The following is a 19,851-nucleotide window of genomic DNA, read 5'->3' as shown; positions in this document are numbered from 1 at the left end:
GTCAAAACAAGTTGGCAATGAGTGATACACAAATATTGTTTGAAGAAATATGCTGTTTTCCTAAAAGGCTAGACTTGAAGTATGCTTTGAGAATGATTACTTTAGTTGATAAGACACATAATGATAATGTAATGTTAATCAAAATGTTATCGCTTTACAAATTTACGATTACGTTGCGGATGGCGCCACTGCAAAGCAATTCAATAAAATTTAATGCGACGCCACGTTAGTTCCTAATTTGTCCACCGTAACAGTTGAATTTGTGATACTGTACTTTCAAAACTCACCTGCGATGATCGATGTCAACTTCCAAAATGACAATTTACCTCGAAATTGCTTTATTTTAATTTCAGTTGGTAAATATTTCTTACGTCGGCTTTCACATACACTTCCTAACAATCGTGCGGGTACATTGTATCTTCTTTTTTTTACAGAACAGTAGAGTTATCAATGACAACAGTTATGAAGATCAAACTGCGTAGAATTGATCACTATGCCGTTTGATCATCACAACTTCCATCATCAAACCGTCTGCCAACTCCTAACCTCCTGGTATCTTCGTGAAACTTTCCTAAGAGTATTGGATTTAATTTTAATATATAGACGACGCGCTGTGTTGTCACTTGACACAAATTATCACTGTGACTTGACTTGTTGTGACAAAGTTGTTGATGTACTTCAACTTGATACGTGACGATGGCCGGCCAGTGTTGAGGTTAGTTGCACAAAGGTTTGGCCTTGTGGTTTGGGCTAAAATATACCTACCAGAGGGCGTAGTATTCGGATTTAGACACTGACGTCCACTGGCAGGCTGTTTAATCTAGGTTTAAGTAGTCTTAAGTCCTGTCAGATCCATACAAGAACTGTCAGTTTAAGCCTTAAATCGAGATTTAAAAAAGCCTACAACACGTCCTGAGACTTTTTAGTGAAGTACAACATAGTGAAAACTTGCAAGTTAATGTCGATGAAAAGTTACCACTACTTATACTCGTATAACTGAACTGAATGATAGTTTTAGGTTTGATTAGGTGCGGTGGCTTCTAGAGTTCAGAAGAATGTTGAAGCCTTGTACACTCACCGGCACCAAAATCTGACTCAACAAAGCGTTAGAGGTGAGACGTACTAGGCAAAACGCGGACTGAGTCTTGCGAGTACGCGTCCACAAAAAGACTAGATCCAAAGACCAGGTCCACGAGTATCTACGAGTACTTAACTCATTGACTCATTGCGTAAACAAAATGATTCCCGTAAATGCGCTCCCGTGATTGCGTATAAACCGTACTAGTTTTAGTAGTTTTACGAATATCAAACTACCGAATTCCGCGTCATAGTTCAGTCTTCACGCTTCATATTTTTTTTAATTTTAACATATTAAATACCGACTAAAAACTTCCCTTCATACTTTATCGGGGTCTAGGACTGTCAGCATTTTTTATAAATTGTTCAATTAAAAAGTGTACATAAATGCTTGTTTTCAAGTTGGCGGAACGTTGTCAGCCGCCGTACTCCTAAATACTCGTACGCTAAAAGAATCGCGGGCGGGAACGCGTACTCACGCGTCAAGCCAAAACCTATTCCAGTAAATACGTCTCACCTCTACAAAGCGTGCACACATTTTTGATATCGTGACAGATATAAATGTAAGTGGCTGTACTGTAGTGAAATCTACGATGTTTAGAATTCTGTTATATCCCAGAATTCCAATTCTATTGTCGGTTTTAATATACTTATTTCGTGTGCAAAGTCGCGGGTAAACTCTAGTAACGAGTATACCATAAAATCTAAGACTCTAACTTGAGTGTCTAACTTGTTCTACATTTTGACTCGTCCCGCTACATACCTAATGTTTCAGATATTTGCACATCTCGTACATTAGCTGATCAAATACCACTCGAACAAATACCGCTCTCTTTGCTTGATGAAAAGCAACGAATAACAAGGCAGGTTGGGTAAACAGTGGCGCACAAGACGATACTGAATACTTATAGTAAGTTGGTAAATTGGTACACATTTGTGGTTCGTTGTTAAGGTCTTTGGCAGAATATGTGGAAGTTCAATCTCAATGAGGGCTATCGCGTATGAATTCGCCGCTAGAGGCGCTATTGTAGCGTGACAGCGTGAGGTCTCCGAAACGTCAAATGTCACTATTTTTGGGTTTATTTATAAATAGAGTAATACCTGAAGAATCATAAATGAAACTTTATTAACATCGCTACACAGACCATAGTGCTGGCTGTATCTTAAGAACAGTAAAAGATAGGTGAAATTCACTTTAACTAACTATAAACAGTTTGCTCACCCGCGACCTTACATGGCTACGTCTTTGTAACAAATTATGTGTTCATGTATCTCCTCCATTTCCACACTGTAAGAACACACACAAAACACACAAAGCCAAATATCACAACCAAACTTCATCGACGCGTTTCGAAATCAACCAGAGTTCATCCTCAGAGCAACACAACCGTTCACCATGCTACCAGAAGATAGTTCTGTATCGACTCCTAGCACCATCTAGTGAGTAAATATGGAAACTCCAAAATCGATCGAATCGAAGTTCCTCAACTCAGACGAATACACACAACATCCGACACTCTTTCTTCGGATTCTGGTCCCTATGCATAACGCCTGCCAGAGAGAGATCTCTATATTGTAGCGTCCCCCCCATAGGTCCCCCGACAGTATATTGGTATGGATGTCGGCGGCCGATCGTAAAATCTGCCAGTTCACGAAATTCTGCAATGGCGCCATTTCATGATAGGCCTAGAAGTTGGCCAGGCATATCAAGATGTGCCAGAGAAACAATGCGGCAGATCGATTAGAGCAACGCCTTCGTTGATATCAATACCGGGCACATTAAATCTCAATACAGGCTAGCTCAATAGCTCAATACAGCTACGACGAGCGAACCAAGGAGTGGTTAGTATGAATTGTGACCACAACGCATGAGCCAAGCGAGCGAAGCGAGCATGCCGCGGCAGCAGCCGGCGAAGTGCCAGAACCGATACGGCGGCGTTTCATGATATGTCTAGGAATTTCATGATCTGCCTAAACTGGCCAAATCATGAAATGGCGGTGTTTCATGATACCTAGAAATTTCATGATTTGGCGAATTTTACGATCGGCCGCCGACATGGACATCTGCAAAGTAACGCCTGATTCAATGCACTACTTTAATTTTTTCAACTCCAGAACCCGTTACAAACTCCGTTCAGAATACACCCAAAGGCAAAAGCAATTTAAACCTAGCTAATCCACTTTTCTAATTAACACGAGTGCACCAAAGGGCGCAGTAAAAATCTCATACGTTCGAAACAGTAAGGCGCGCGATGTACTGTATGAACGGATCCAATCTAATTTGGCCGCATTACCTTGAGTTCTCCATTAATTGTGCATTTCTTTATTATAAACATCTTCAAAATGAATATATATCTCAACAAGCATATTGCCTCCTGAACACTATAACAATATTTATAAAAAAATTTATAGCTTAATAAAACATAGCCCTTAAACAAACAAATACAACATGCATGTGCTAATTTAACATTTGCGTACGAAATAGTTAACGTGCTATAGCCTTTGCCTCTTATGTTATAGACAAAAAAACATACTCCACAGACATACTCAGTGACAATGGCAACAGTCAGCAGGGTACTCCGAAACTCAAAACTCAAAAGTTCGTGTGTGCGGTCCCCTCTCGCTCTCCGTATCAAACAGTGTAAGTTCAGAGGGACCGCACGGAAGAACTTCGAGTTTCGAGTTTCGGAATAGCCCAGCAGATGTCATTGTCAATGTGATCACTTTTTTTTAAGCCGCAGGTTCACGGCGGATGCAGGCCGCTTCAACCGAAGCAACTGGAGGTCTATGGGGGAGGCCTATGTTTAACAGTGGACGTCCTACGGCTGATGTGATGATGTGGTGAAATCGCTCGTAGTATGCGGCGTACGCGCACCATAACGTTTAATGAAAGGTTTTACGTGCAGAACTCTCGGCAACACGGGATTTGTTTCCCCCAATAAGAGCCACTAACCGACGCCTCGCTGCTAACGCGCTAAGTGCCCTGCACGCGGAGATCAAAGAAGCTGTTTCACAAAATTCTTGGAGGAAATTGTTTCTTCTAAAGAACAGACAGGTAGGTTAAAATCTCAGATTAAAATATTTTCATGCAAATTAGTTCAAAAGCACCGTTTTTTGTTAGAGTCCTGTCAAAAAATAACAACGGAATCTTGATGGGTACTTTTCGTTTCCCGTTTTGTTTGTCGATAACATTGTTTTTAATGTGTTGAAGTGCAAAAAACTACGCATCACTCCTATTTCCTGTTTACAAAGAATTGTGCAAAGTTGTATCCGAATTTGTCCAGCTGCTTTAGCGTGATTAATAAACACAGACATAAATATTGGCAGGAAATGTGTTATTTCTGATTTCCGTTGACTTCGACAGACGGCTCAGTTCCGTTATTTACAGTCGAGAAAACTGAATTAAGTACGTACTTGGACCTTTTCATAATCAATTTAGCTATGATTTCTTTAGAAAATGTATAGAATGTCAATGATATGGTATTAATAGCATAAAGGTTCCACCCGGGTACCTGATTTAGTTTCACCGACTTTACGTACGCATATTAATAGGAACCTCATATATAATTCACGTGCTATAATCTTATGGTGTGTTCAAAATCAATTCGCACTGAGCTGGTGTGGGAACTATATTCCAATCCCTCTCATTCTGAGAGGAAGCCTATGCCCAGCAGTGGGGTGTACACTTGTACAGGTTATAGAATGATAATGATGATAATATTTAAAACTAAAAACAACCCTGATAAAATGTACAACTTTCCACGCCATACCGTATTTTAAGTCACAGAAATCTTTAAAACTACTTACAGATAAAATCGCACTTCACACCCACAAAGTTGTTCAAGCTCAAGAATTAATTTCACTGAAGCAATGGATAAAATAATACAGAAGAGACTGCGATGCGCCGGGAATACTAACGGGCGGGCCACGACCACACGCGATCGGCGACGCGGCGAGCGTTTTTGACACGCTCAAAGGCCACAGGTCATTACAGCCACCCGGCACCCGACCAGCACGGGTGCACAATGATCGATATAAAAACTTTTGATATATTTTCACTGGATATAACGATTAAAGGATATAATGCACTTTTGATATAACAACATTTGATAATATGTAATACTTTCAACGACATAATGTAATAACAACTATTAATCTAACAGTCATAATGTAAAACATACATGGGGTAGTACTTTGTTAGATATAAAGCTCATTGGTATATCTATCATCCAGCCTATATACGCCACTGCGGGCAAGGCCTCCTCTCAGAGCAAGAGGGCTTGGGCCATAGTTCCCACGCGGGCCCAGTGCGGATTGGGAACTTCGCACGCACCATTGAATTGCTTCGCAGGTTTGTGCAGGTTTCATTACGATGTTTTCCTTCACGCAAGCTCGTGGTAAATTTCATGTAATTCCGCACATAATTCGAAAAACTCAGAGGTCGAGCCGGGTTTGAACTTCTGTTTGGAGCGATAGGTAAACCACTAGGCCACCACTTTTTTTTAAAGCTAGTTGGTATAATATACTATTGGCATAATTTGGAATACTTACTACTATTATTTCTTACCTATTTTACTCTAAGGAATTAGTAGTAGTAGAAGTTGGTGTAGGTTAGGTTAGGTTACGACGACGAGCAAAGCGAGGTGGAGTGTTAGGTGGAACTGTGACCTTACAGCGCGCGAGCCGAGCGAGCGTGCCGCGGCAGCGGCCGGCGAAGCGCCAGAACCGACTCCTTTGTATAATACTATAGTTTTTTAAATTATATCTTACAAAACATTATACCACTAATACTTATATTCAATATACATTATATCCATTAAACGTTATATGTATTATACCATTATACGAAATTATACTGAATGTTGTTATACCAAAAGTTTATTATGTCCCTTGAGTGATTATATCCAATGAAATTATATTAAATGTTATTATATCCAGTGAAAATATATCAAAAGTTGTTATATCAATCATTACACACCCGACCAGCACCGCCTCGCCTCGAGCAGTTAGTATTCTTCACATAGATTTGTATGGGCATGCGCTCACTACATAGAGTCCACAGCGTCACTGGATCACCTCACTCGCGAGGTTGCCACGCTCGGCCGGCGAGTGGACTACTCGTAATATCCCGTTGCTCGCAGCCATAGTGACTACTAAGAAATGCGTGGACCATGCGAGGTCCACTCGTGGACCACCTGCCGACAACGAGTGGATGCCCAAAGTCGAGGTGGTGCTGGTAGGGTGCCGGTGGCTCTAATGAGCTGTGACCTTAACCCTCTAGTGCATGAAGTAAGGAAAATGCGCAAAAAAAGTATTTAATATATTCAGTGGCGCGAGCAGAGCGGTGGCGCGTAGTGCGCGTGTTGCGGCAGCCGCCGGGTCGCGTGCTCCTATGAAGAAGGGCTACGTAATAGCCCGAAACATGTCGAGCTAAACTAGTTTTAAGACGTGAGTTATCCGTTACAATATCATTTAATATAAAAATATTTACACAATTAATTTTCAGGAGCCATTTATGGCTTCGTATGCTTTCGCTCAAAATTTACGTAAGCCAGATTTGGCTTTTTATGCATCCATGATAAAAAAAAACCTAGTGGATAGGGAACTCTGCATAGGAATTTCAGAACATTTCTGTGTTATCGCTGTCTTTTGCAGAGCAAAAGTAGCTCAGTAGTGTGATTACAATCCCTTGCATTGTAAGTCGTGGCCAGAGACACAGTGTTAATATTAGTTTCACTTGTAACTGTATCTATATGTTATTGTAAAGTTAAAGGCCCCTGTTATGACTATAGCTACTTACATCGACTGTTAAACAGCAAAACAGCACCCTTAACCCTCCGTCACCTCGAAACGAAAACGAGTGCCATCAAAATTCCCTCAACAATCTGGTAACCGTATTTATTTCTTACGGCGTCATTTCAATTCGTAACCGGCCGGCCGTGCAAATTCTTTTTAATTTCCAAACTAAGTCAGGTCGAAGAAATTTGGGCCGGTAAATTACTTCGGCGATTACGGTAACTCGAACGCAGGCTTTAAGGGGAAGGAAGCGGGATGGGATTTGAGAATTAAATACTCGTTTTTTTATAACGTTGAAACCTTTTAAGGTTATAAGGTTTTGCAATGTGAACCTTTTACAAAAACAAGAAAACAAATACAATTGATAAACGATTGATTGAGATTAATGTAGGTACAACACATACAACACACAAACATCACGCCTGTATTCCCTAATAGGGTAGGCAGAGCACACGAAACGTTACCGCTTCGGAGCCACTTTTAGCAATTTTAAGTTTTAAGTTTTTCAAAAACGGTACAATAGTGATAGGTTGCTAGCCTGCGCCTACGGTATACCTCAACCTATATCCTCAGTCGTCTCTTATGACATCCACGGAAGAAATGGAGAGGTGTAATTCTAACCCGACACCACACGGGACACGGGTAGGTACAAAGGCGACTTTACTCGTATATGTCTTTAAGGGTAATATCAGTAAATAAACCTTTGAGTTGGTGAGAAGAGTATTCCGTAAAGAGTGAGTTTAAAAGTCACAAATAGCGGGAGCTAAGTACAATACGATACCTACTTTAAATAATATAATATATATAAAACTCTTAAAAATACTTACTGTAAAAAAAGCTATCATATACCCATACATCATCACCATCATCATCCTGGCTGTACCACTGAACCAAATTTAAAGTTCTAGATGCTGCTTCGACGCAGAATGTCTTCAATATTGAGAGACATTTCCGACGGACGTACCGTTTTTATACCACCTCTAAGCAAGAAAACTGCAAAAAAATGCGGTTTTTCGGCTCCCAAAAGTTATGCATACCTTCTGGAAAAGGGCAAACTCGGATTACTCGTAAATGCATTTAGGATCAAATGAAAACGATTTCCAGCTTACTGGAAAATAATTCTTCAAAACGCCTTATAAGGATCGAATTTTTCTTATTTGATCGGCCTAGTATATTTTAAGTCATAGTAAACCTGTTTAAAAAATGTTCAGGATGAAACAGTTAAAAATAAATGCAACTGGCGATACCTTCGCCTTAACTGGCTTCGCCAATTTGTTTTTGCTAATTACGAAAAGCTTGGGGTCCGCAGGAAAATGAGGAACAACATTCTATTTATTCTAATTCTCGTCGGGTTCGAATATTCTTTTATATACCTATATTACTAGCTGTTGCCCGCGACTCTGTCCGCGTAGAAGTATGTAAAATAGTATTCCTATTCTCAGACTTACCGAATATACACAAAAAAATAATCATAAAACAAATCAGTCCAGCCGTTTCGAAGGAGTTTGGTCACAAACATTTTTGACCCTAGAAATTTATATCATCATCCCAGCCTATCGTCCCACTGCTGGGCACGGCCTCCTCCCAGAACAAGAGGGCTTGGGCCATAGTTCCGCAGCTTCGCAGGTTCGTGCAGGTTTCCTCACGATGTTTTCCTTCACCGCAAAGCTCGTGGTAAATTTCAAATGTAATTCCGTACATGAATTTCGAAAACTCAGAGGTGCGAGCCGGGGTTTGAACCCACGACCATCTGCTTGAGAGGCGATAGGTCAAACCACTAGGCCACCACAACGCCTTCGGACTCCTAGCCTAACCTAGAGGGACCGCATGGCCGAGCGGAGCGGGAGGGGTTAGCGGAAGGATAGGATAGGTTAGAGTACTAGACTACAAGCTTCTGGTCCCGGGTTTGGTTCCCGTAGATTATTATTCCTTTGAAATGAAAGGTATTAAGAGTTTGTCTTTTCGATTCTCACTGCCGACACCGCAAATTCTGCCTCCTCCTATTACGAGACATTAGGACATTATTTATTAGGTCAAGTGAATATTATGTCTTTAAATAATGGCTCGGCGCCAGTTCCCCAGAACAGTAAGTACATCGGACAACGCGCCGCACCGCATGTTCGGATGCATGAAAAATTCATAACCCATGCCACAGAGCTACTGGTCCAATAGACGTGACAGAATTTAGTAAGATGTTACGAAGACATTTTACTTATTTTATAAACTAGCTGCTGCCAGCAACTTTGACTGTGGAGCATTCCCTCGCTATCCCGCGGGAATTTCGCAATTTTCCGGGATAAAATGTAAGTATGTTCTCTTCAGAGTATATTAATACACTAGTGTTTACCCGCGAATTCGCACACGTAATTCATTAGATCCAGCAGCTGAATTGAAATTTCGGAATTTTTAAAAATTCCCTAAGGAAATCCCGAAAATTAAATCGTGGTTTTCATTGACCTTACATTAAAAACAATCATTTAAAATTTCATGACTAAGCCCAGAGGTTGTTGTTTCAAGATTTTATCCCTATCCCGTATCAAAGTAGCCTATGTGTTATTCCAGATGTCCAGCTATCCACATACTAAATTTAAACCGAATCCGTTTAGCCGTTTCAACGTCGAGGAGTAACAAACATACTATCTCACTCACAAACTTTCGCATTTATAATATTAGTAGGATCTAGGATAGGATGAATCCTATCGACATTAATGTCGATCCTTTGGGAGTCAGTCGAGTAAGTGCTGAGATCACATTTTCAGCTTCGTTTAGTATACTACTAAAATTCTATAAATATACATTTTTATCACAGTCTCCCCAGCCATACTTATATAACGCACTTCTAAGACATCTAGGTATACAAGGTATTTTCAAATTATTCCCAAATTATAATCAACAGATGGTTGGGTAAGTTTGAACCAATACCTCTGTGTAAAAGGTTTTCAGATGTTTTATCGAATCGGAAAAATATCGAATCGGAAATAATTGCTACAAAAGGTTTTATTGTTTTAATGGCTTCATTTGCTGCCCAATATGACTATCCTAGGTTTTCCCCCCTCACCAGAGTTGTGCATAAATAGTGGGGGGTAAAAAGTATCTCTAAAGAGATTATGATTTTTCGGTTATATCTCGTATTATTTATACAAATAGCTGCCCATACCGGGGATAGAACAAGGGACCTCAAACTTCATAGCCAGGTCTAACCACTTATTTATCTGGTCGTTAAATATTCAAAATGTGCCGCGTCAAACGCGTGACTGCACTTTGAATCAAAAATTCAGCTTAAAATCTTTACAGGGCGCACAGCCAAAGTATCCCTTAGCTGTAATATTCCGTATGACAAAGACACTACATTTGCTAGCTCTATGTCTTATCCGGCAGTAATAACAGTGCAACACGTTCAGTAAATTCGAGATTTACAGCGCCCGTCACTGCGACCGACAACACGACAAATCTCAAGCTCTCGGCAGGTGGGATGTGGCTCGGCTAAATAAAACACTCTGTATTGGGATTCATAATATATATCGGGTTCACTAATGTTTAACAACTAACGTTTGGCAACCTGATTCATTTCGAAATTTTTCATTTCGCAACTGCTTAATATTTCTGAAACTGTTAATACTCGTATTTCAGGATTTTTATAAAACTAACCTAACCTAAAGGATTCTACACGATGGCCCTGAAAAAATCCTGAACTACCTATTTACAGTTTTAGAGTTTGCGAAATGAATCAGGTTGCCAAACCGCCAAACGTTAGTTGCGAAGTGAACCTATTTATTGTTATATTTGAACAATCCATAATATCTGTTGTCATAATGATCGTTTGCCATAACATTGATTGTCATAAAGTCAAGAGCCATAGCAAGCATTTTTACCTTAATGTTAATAGATATGATGAATATTTTTCAGAGTTGTAAAAAAAAAATATCTCGAATATTATCTTCTAACCCAACCTCCTCCATCTCCGTTAACAGCAGCATTCACTTAGGTGCTTCCGCATCCGCCTTCGCCAAGAAGTCATATTAACCTGTAAAATATGCTTATAACTATGTATATTGCATATTTTGAGATCTCGAAAACGGGTCTCACGATTTCGGAGAAAGTTGCTTTGATCGTTTTAGCAAAGTTTAATCTTTGAGAAAAACATTTTATTCTGATTTAGCAAACATCGAGCAAAGTTTGAAATTGAATTGCGGGTAACGGTGGATGCAAGGTGCGAGTTGTCGTTCATTGTGGCGTTCTAACGGAGGCCTTTGTTCAGCAGTGGTCATCTTCTGGCTGATGATGATGATGAGCAAAGTTTGATCACCCAGACCCAGTAGCATCATGCTAAGAATAGTACAAATGACGGTCGTAGTTCCTCATACACTGCGCAATATTTTCATGTCTAATAAACAAACCAATACGTTCTGTTCTCGATCTCAACCATTACGTACTGCATGTGCTAGTATTTATTGTAAAGTTATTGAAAACGTGCGCTTGGTTCTCTTCCGTGCACCGTTGAATGGCGGGTGGAGGCGAGATTGTGCAAAAGATAACCAGCAACGACATTCTATTTGGTATTGGATGACTTTAGTTAGCTTTAGTTACAGTGTTAATGTGCTTGTATATATGTACTTATACAAGATGGCGCTATTGTATGAATCGTGTAGTTGGTTTTAAACTTGAATATTTTGATGCTACCTTTTAAACAATTTTCTCATAAGTAGATATCTAATTGAAATTGTTATAAATGGATATAACAACTTTTTGTTCATACATAATTATTAATTAAATTTTGCAAAAAATATGTCTTCACAATTATCCTGCGAGAAAAAATACAAATTTCACTAATATCCGCTTATAATGAGATGGTCATTTTATTGCTTTAATGCAATCTGCCATTTAGAAAAAAAATAGGCGAAGTAGAGTCAACTATATACGTAGAGATGTATTGCATGTAGTGTAGGTTTTTTTCTAGTGCCGAATGTTCAGCATCTAAACCGAATTTCGGCCGAAACACGGTTAAACCGAATGTTAAACGAATTTCGGGGATGCCTATGTAATGTCAATGTCTATTTAATATTTGCCACATTAATAGAGAAGTAACTGCGCGTAGTCTGATATACACAAAACTGGTTTTTATTTGACAGGTTTCTTGAGGAGTTTTGAATATTATGCTCACATAAGTTCACTTGACGTGAGTTTCAGCGTCTCTGAGACATTACTTACACATACCCTACCATATAAAATAAAGAATATTATTATGTATACCTACATGATAAAACAGTTTAGAAAACAAGATGCAGTAATAGAAACGTACAGTTGGCTTGAAAATCTGAAAACAACAAGCGAACACCCAAAACACATACTCGAAGCGCTTTCCAGGAACAAATGATAGTATAGCTGCTACGTCCGCTCGACCGTCCGGCTGCGCTTGACAACAACTGCACGCCTTAAACCAATCGTATATTGATAAGCGATGCCCGTCATACAGTTTTTGATAATTAATCAACCAGTCACTTGTTATTTATTTTATTTCTTCTAAAGTCAAAGTCAAAGTCAAAATATCTTTATTCAATTTAGGCTATAACAAGCAAAAAAAATCTACCACCGGTTCGGAAAAACCTCTGCTGAGAAGAATCCGGCAAGAAACTCAACGAGGTATATATATATTTTTGAAAACAGATTTACAATATTATTAAATGATATGTATACATCACAAGTATTTAACACAACTTTATTTTTAACACAGTAGGTTCGCTATTTGAAGGGATCGCTAATGCGGATTGGAATTATTTCCAAATATCCCTGTCCATGATATAATCATTAACTTTATAATACTTATAATAATTTGATATTAATGTCTTCTTGACAATAGATCTGAATTTTGTATCCGTTTCATTTATAATATTTTTTGGAATTTTATTATAAAAACGTATGCAATTTCTACTTCTCTTCTTCTTTTTAAATTTAAGAGCTATGCTCTTGTTGGTGGAGTAACCGTCACTCCGCACGGTCTTTGGCCAGCTGTTTGACTTCCTGATACGACAAGACACCCACCCTTTCTTTCACCTGTTTAAAATAGGTCAGTCTTGGTCTTCGTCTACCTCGTTTTCCTTCTATTTTGCGTTCCAGTGGGCTAATTCTTCTAACATGACGTTTATTATTTTTGATAATAATAATAATTAATAATAATAATAATAACTTTATTTTACCAACAACAACAAAACATTTTACAATCACGCAAAGTAAATATTTTACTTAAGTCTAAAGGTGGGTAGGTACATATGTTGTAGGTTTATACTTTGAGTATTAATGATGTCCTTTACTCCCCGTACTAGTTATAAACTGTATCACGGTGAAGTAAGATTCGTCATTCTTAATCGTGAAGTCAAATTAGACATGTGTGTAGACCAATGTACGTTTAATAAAACAAGATTTTAACATAACTACAAATTTGAGGGTATAATATAACCGAGGCAGCGCAGCAGTACGTAAATGAGAATCTTAGTAGTATATGCCAAAATCACACATGCATTTTAGATACTATCTAAACAAAACACAACACTAAGCTGCTACAAAATATCTTAAAAATTAAACAATGGGTACTGTATATCAAGTATGGAGTTCGTACTCGAGTGTTTGTAAGTAGGTTAAGTGCATGATTATTAGAACTCTGTATCAGTGTGTATGTGTATGTGTGTGTGTGTGGGACGAGTTGTGTATCTATGGGTGAAAGATTGTGTGTGTATGTATATGTATGTATATGCGCTTATGTGAGATGAGTTGTGCATGTGTGAGAGGAAGGATGAGTGAAAGGGTGTGTGTGTGTTATGTGTATTAAGCCATTTTATTAAGAAGTTTTTCCGTGTCTTCATAATTAAGTGCATTCAGAAATTTATCCAGGGCTCTCCTGGATTCATAGAAACTAAGGTTCCGTATGTGCAGATTTCTGCTAATACGATTGTAAATGAACGGTCCTAGAAAGGTTTGGAATTTATGAGAGAAAGCTGTCTTGAATTTCGGGATGGAGTAAACTAAATCATTTCTACGTCGAGATGGGGAAAAGTCGGGTTGCTGGCGATGTTGATCAAGTATCAGATTCTTGAGGAATAATTGTCTTATTGTGAGCACTGAAGTATCTTTATACAGGGTTTGTGTTGGATATCTATAGTACTTAAATGTCATGACTTTGAGAACGGCTCGCTGGGCACGTTCTAGTGGCAACAAAGCAGTTTTTGAAGCTCCCCCCCATGCTATTATACAGTAAGTTGCGATTGATTGACAAAGTGCAAGGTATATCGTGGTTAACAATTTACTGTCACAAACAAATCGAAGGTTTCTAAATATATAAATTAGTTTCCTGACTCTACTAGTCAAATTAGTGATATGTTTAGTCCAGTTGAGGTTTTTGTCCAATTCAATACCCAAATATTTAATATGGTCAGCAGTTTCAATCAGGTCACAGTTGCAATCAGACTTCTGAGTACAGGAATGAACTTTAACTAATATTGTTCCAGGTTGTGGTTGAGTAGCATTGCGAATACTGAAAGTAATGTATTTGGTTTTCATGGTATTAAGAGTAAGTAGATTATAGTTCAACCAACCAGTCACAAGTTCAAATCCCTCCTGTACCGTTTTGTTTAACTGGGACCAATTTTTATCATGAAACAGGATAACTGTGTCATCAGCAAATGTTATGATTTGGGCATTTCTTATTGTAAGACCACATAAATCATTAATATAGATCAAAAAGAGAGAAGGTCCTAAGACACTACCCTGCGGCACACCATATAAGATGTCCTCTTCACCGCTTAGGTGCTCGCCTACCCTAACTGACTGTTTCCTACCCTTCAAGTAATCAGCTAGCAATAGGAGTGGCAAACCACGTACTCCTACACCTTCTAACTTTCTAATTAGTATGGGAACAGAGACTGTATCGAAGGCTTTTTTTAAATCCAAAAATATACCGAGAGCTTTTTTTTTACTATCTAATTTTTCAATCAAGTAAGCTGTTAGGTGTTTTACAGCGTCAGTGGTAGATTTACCCTCCCTAAATCCATACTGATTAGGTGCCAGTATGTTATTTTTAGTTAAAAATTGTTTTAGTCTATTGTTTATTAGTTTTTCTAGTACTTTTGATAAAGCTGGCAATAGTGAGATTGGTCTATAATTCGATATACAGTCCCTGTCCCCAGACTTAAATATAGGTATAATAACAGACTTTTTCAAAGCATCCGGAAACTTGCCCTCCTGAAAACATAGGTTGCATATTTTAGTAATTGGATAAGTCAGTACATCAACGCCCATTTTTAAAAATATCGCGGATATCCCGTCCCATCCACAGGCGGCACTTGATTTAAGGTTACATATTATTCGTTTCACTTCTATAATGTCCGCAGGGAGCATGACCATGGAACCTGAAGAACAATTCGAAATTTTCATAGTTTTAGCTCTTTGGTCTTCGGAAATTTGAGTTTTGTTGATAATTTCAGTGGCTAATTTTTTGCCTATATTTGTAAAATACTTGTTTACATAGTTTAAGGATTCTATAGGGTTTGTTTTCATGTTTAGTAGATGCGTTGAATTATCCGAATTGGCATCAAGATTGCAGATGTCCTTAATTAACGCCCATTGCATTTTCAAGTTATTAGCATTTTTTTTTATTTGAGATCTTTGATAGGCCCTTTTAAGTTTATTAAGAATGCTGTTACAAGTGTTACGATATCTACGATAAGTGATTTTTATTACATTGTTTTCAGGATTTTTTCTCAACCTTATGTGTAGATTATCCCTATTCTTCATGCATCTAATCAACCCTGGAGTGATCCACGGTTTAATATTATGCTTTCGGTGTGAAACCATTACATATTTAGTACATTTATTTAAGGAGTGGGTGACATGCGAAAGAAAAATATCAGTTGCACTGTTTACATCTGTGTCCATTAACAATCCTGTCCAGTTGACCAGCTCAAGATCTCTGATGGCAGCCGTATAATCAATTTTTTTAACTTTGCGTAAGTTTTTTGTCTGTGGCATGTGGTGGTTAGAGACTGAAATCATCACACAAGAGTGATCTGTAATTGTAGAGTGACATACAATAGTTGTTACTGGAAGTTTGGTTTTGATCAGACAATGATCAAGACAATTATTAAGTCTTGTAGGTAATATATGTGCTGGTAAAATTCCATTAAGCGCTAGCATATCTAGATACTCAGATGATCGTGCATCTTGATTTCCCTCCTTAATATCAATATTCATATCTCCCAAAATGATGATGTTTTTGAATAGTTTATGTTTAACCAAGACTTGATTCAGGCCCCTTAAGAAGATGTCTATATTTCTAAACGAAGGGGGTCGGTAGACAGAAATAATCGCATATTCTAGTCCTAGGGTGCTTATAAGACAGTTAGCTTCAAAATATTCAGTAGGTTCTGTAGTTTCTAACATTACATTGTTCTTTACATATATTACTATTCCGTCGTTCTGATTGATATTTAGAGTAGTAGCAAAAGACTTATAGTTTTGTAATTTAGGTAGCTTTAATTTACTGGATAACCAGCATTCTGTTAGTATGATAACCTCATAATTAATATCCAATCGCTCCAAGAGCACTTGTAGTTCATCAAAGTTTCTATTTAAGCTTCTAATGTTTAATGTAAATATTTTCAGGGTATTTTTAGATTGTATGAAGACACTTTTGCATTGCTCGGAACATTCAGAGCCATTGAATTTCCGATATTGACGCTTTTGTCAATATCGTTAGAAATTATTTCTATATCAGACATAACCCTCTGTATTATTAAGGATATTTTGAATGTTATGGGTATTTGACAATGGCACCAGTATCCAGAGCATCATGCAGTTCATAATTAAATAGCTTGTTGTGAGTGTGTAAAAGGTATGTAATGTAGTGTATAATGTTGTGTGTAATGTTGTGTCTAATTTTGTGTACCTATGGATAGTGTTTTCTCTTTGAGTGTGTGCATCTACCAAGTAAGCAATAATAATAATAAGTGGAAACATTAATTTATACCACCAGTAGCCAACGAAAAGTCACAATGCAGCCGTGGGTGTTCCCTTCATAGCTTCCACTTGTTGAATGGATTTTATTTCGATGACGGGGGTACCATCTGCAAGTTTCACAAAGACGCGTCCCATCGATGTCCAGCAGTGTTTGTATCCATGCCCCTTACGCAGGCTACGCGCAAGAAAATGCAGTTTTCTACCTGCTGGTGTAAGCGATTCTCCAATGAATAATGGCGTTTTTCTCCTGGCATGTCAAGGCATTCTGTATTCAATTTGTTGTCTTTGTGAGCCACATTGTACATTTTTAGGGCTTTCAAAACTGCCGAGCTGGTTCGAGTATTCGGGTAATCCACAATAATAACTTTATTTTGACTTGCTTTGATTCGCTTGACCTGTTTAATCTGTTCGGTACGGACCGAAATATCCAAAGTATTATGTATCTTGTCTAGGACTTCGAATAAGTTTTCGTTCTCGGTTTCTGGCACGTTTCTAATTTCTAATGTAGTAGCTCGCTGATTTCTTTGCATCTCCTCGACTTGTTCTTCGAGCGTGTTGATTTTCAGAAGAGCATCATTGTGGCTCACTGCCAGGCTGTCATATTTTTGTTTCAAGTCTTCATATAGGGTGGTAGTGTGCAGAAGAATTTTTTCGATGTTCGAGTTTGTTTTAATTATCTCTTTATTTTGAGCATGTAGCTCATTTATGGAATCCTGCAGTTTACTAGTCCGACTTTCTTGAGACAGCTTAAAACCATCAAACATATCACCAATCTCTTGCTTGAAAGATATCAAATCGTGCATTTCTGGATTTGTTTTACGTTTCCTGTTTGTAACATTACAAATATCTTCAGTGTGACTGGAAAGTTCCGGCTGAGATGAATATCTGTTGTCAGATGGCGAGTGTATCATCTTGTAGATTGCTCGGTAAATTTTACATATACTGTGCAGGCGTACCTTTTTTGTGTCGTAGCTGATAAGCAAGTCGCACAGCGTATCGCAATCACCACAACTTCACTGTTCAATTTTGAGCTATGCGGCGATGATCTTAGAGTACAATTTTTTACAGTTATGTATTTAATATTTATGAGCAGTTTTAGCACGCGATGTACACATCAACCCACAGCGAGGTGCAAGCGACTATTTTTTGATTTAATTGTTTATCAATGAGTCAATTTCAAGCAAGATTGTAACTTCAATCGGACCTTTCATCAACGGCGCAAACTAGTGATATTTTGTTTGTCAGTCTCGTAGAATCTCTTCTATATTTGCTTCTGCAATATTTGCGCGCGACTTGTATTTGGGGCGACTGTACCCCACGATTCGTCTATGTCAGTGGCACTATTCCGCTGCACTCTGCATCCAATTTAGCGCGTATCTGGTGCTCGCGTCATGAGACAGCTCGTACGGTACGTGTGATTAGGACAAGGTAACAAGCCTGGGATAGCATCTGTTGCCTCACAGACTGCATCTATATTTTTTCTCGAGCTATAAGGCAGTATCCTAATAAATTCTTATTAAGTCTCTATTCACTACACCAGTGTTTTTCAACCTTTTTCATGACACGACCCCTTTAGTATGAAGAAATATTTCGGGAACGTTGTTTTTTTAATGTATTTTATTTTTTGCCAAATATTATTAACATTTTCTCAATAAATATTTTTAAAGTTATTGTTTTTTTACTAAAGTAGTCTTTGCGGCAACTGATAAGAGATAAGGGTCGCGACCCACAGGTTGAAAAACACTGCACTACACCATTATCATGCCATGACCGGAATGGAAACGTGTCGGGAACGGAATGTCAAGCGCACACGACATGCACCGGCGACGGTTGATTAGGGAACGTGCTACTGGGCATAGCTTCATACTTTTCAATACAAATAATGTATTTTTGCCTGGCACGTTGCTATTACGGTCATGATTATGATACGGTGTAATGTGCAGAGACCTTAATTACTGTAGTGCTAGGAACTTAACGATGTATAACATAAACGATGTATAACTTAACGATGTATAACTTAACGATGTATAACTTAACGACGTACAACTTAATGTTGTATAACCTAACGATGTATAACTTAGCGATGTATGACTTAACGATGTATAACTTAACGATGTAGGTAATCTAATCAACTTAGAAAAGTTAAAACCCCCCGATATTCTAATTTCAAAGTTCAATATCTCAAAAACGGTAAGACTAAAAAACGACAGCAAAAAAATTTGCATTTAGATAAAAATACCTCATCGAAATCGGTCTATCGGTGTGAGAGATACTATGCTACAGACACATTAACGTCAAACTTATACAGTCACGGTGAATTGTAAAAAGCGCCGTTTTGCTAGATAACAGCATTAGTTCAGTTTTTACGTGTTAAGATCTTTGTCATACTGTACCTACCCATCATTTTCAAAAGCCTCGTAGCTAGACATAACACGCATCTCGACTTTTTTTTAATTACGTCGCGTCATGCAGCAATCGCGGATATCATCCCCCCGTTTTGGGCAATTTCGTGCTGTAGTGTTGGCTGAACTGACAATGCATGCTGAGTCGCGTCGAACGTTGTACTACTGAAAATGTGTGACGCTGGAAAAATACAGATGCTGGCTTAAGTTGGGTACGGAATAGTATAAAACGGTAGTATTTTTTTTTCGGTTATGGGTTTATTTCGGGCATTATAATGCGGAAGAAAATTTGTTAAGGAAGAAAATGAAATGGAAAAGATTATTTGAGACACACATGTGAAACATAAAAATAATAGAAACCAGTCGGTTAAAAAGGGAACTATAAAACAATATACAAAATAAAATAAAATACGAAATAAATGCGGACTCTTGCGGATACCGAGGGGATACCCTTTAATGTCTAGTGAAATGGTGAATCGTTTGTCTAAGCCGTGTTAATCTATCTGCTAAACACACTTTATTAATACTAAGGGGTCCCCCTTGTTGTCCCACGCCCCCAGCGTTGGGCAGC

General features: G+C 38.3%; 1 protein-coding gene across 1 annotated transcript in view; it reads left to right on the top strand.

The window, feature by feature from the left end:
* The window catches only part of LOC141432896 (SCP2 sterol-binding domain-containing protein 1-like), a 532,736-nt gene that overhangs the window by 209,389 nt on the left and 303,496 nt on the right, over positions 1-19,851 (top strand). The gene's annotated exons all lie outside the window — the stretch shown is intronic.

This window comes from Choristoneura fumiferana, chromosome 11, assembly GCF_025370935.1.
Source record: "Choristoneura fumiferana chromosome 11, NRCan_CFum_1, whole genome shotgun sequence".
Lineage (NCBI taxonomy): Eukaryota > Metazoa > Arthropoda > Insecta > Lepidoptera > Tortricidae > Choristoneura > Choristoneura fumiferana.
The sequence above is the reverse complement of the archived record's forward strand: the minus strand, read 5'-3'. Positions and strand labels throughout refer to the sequence as shown.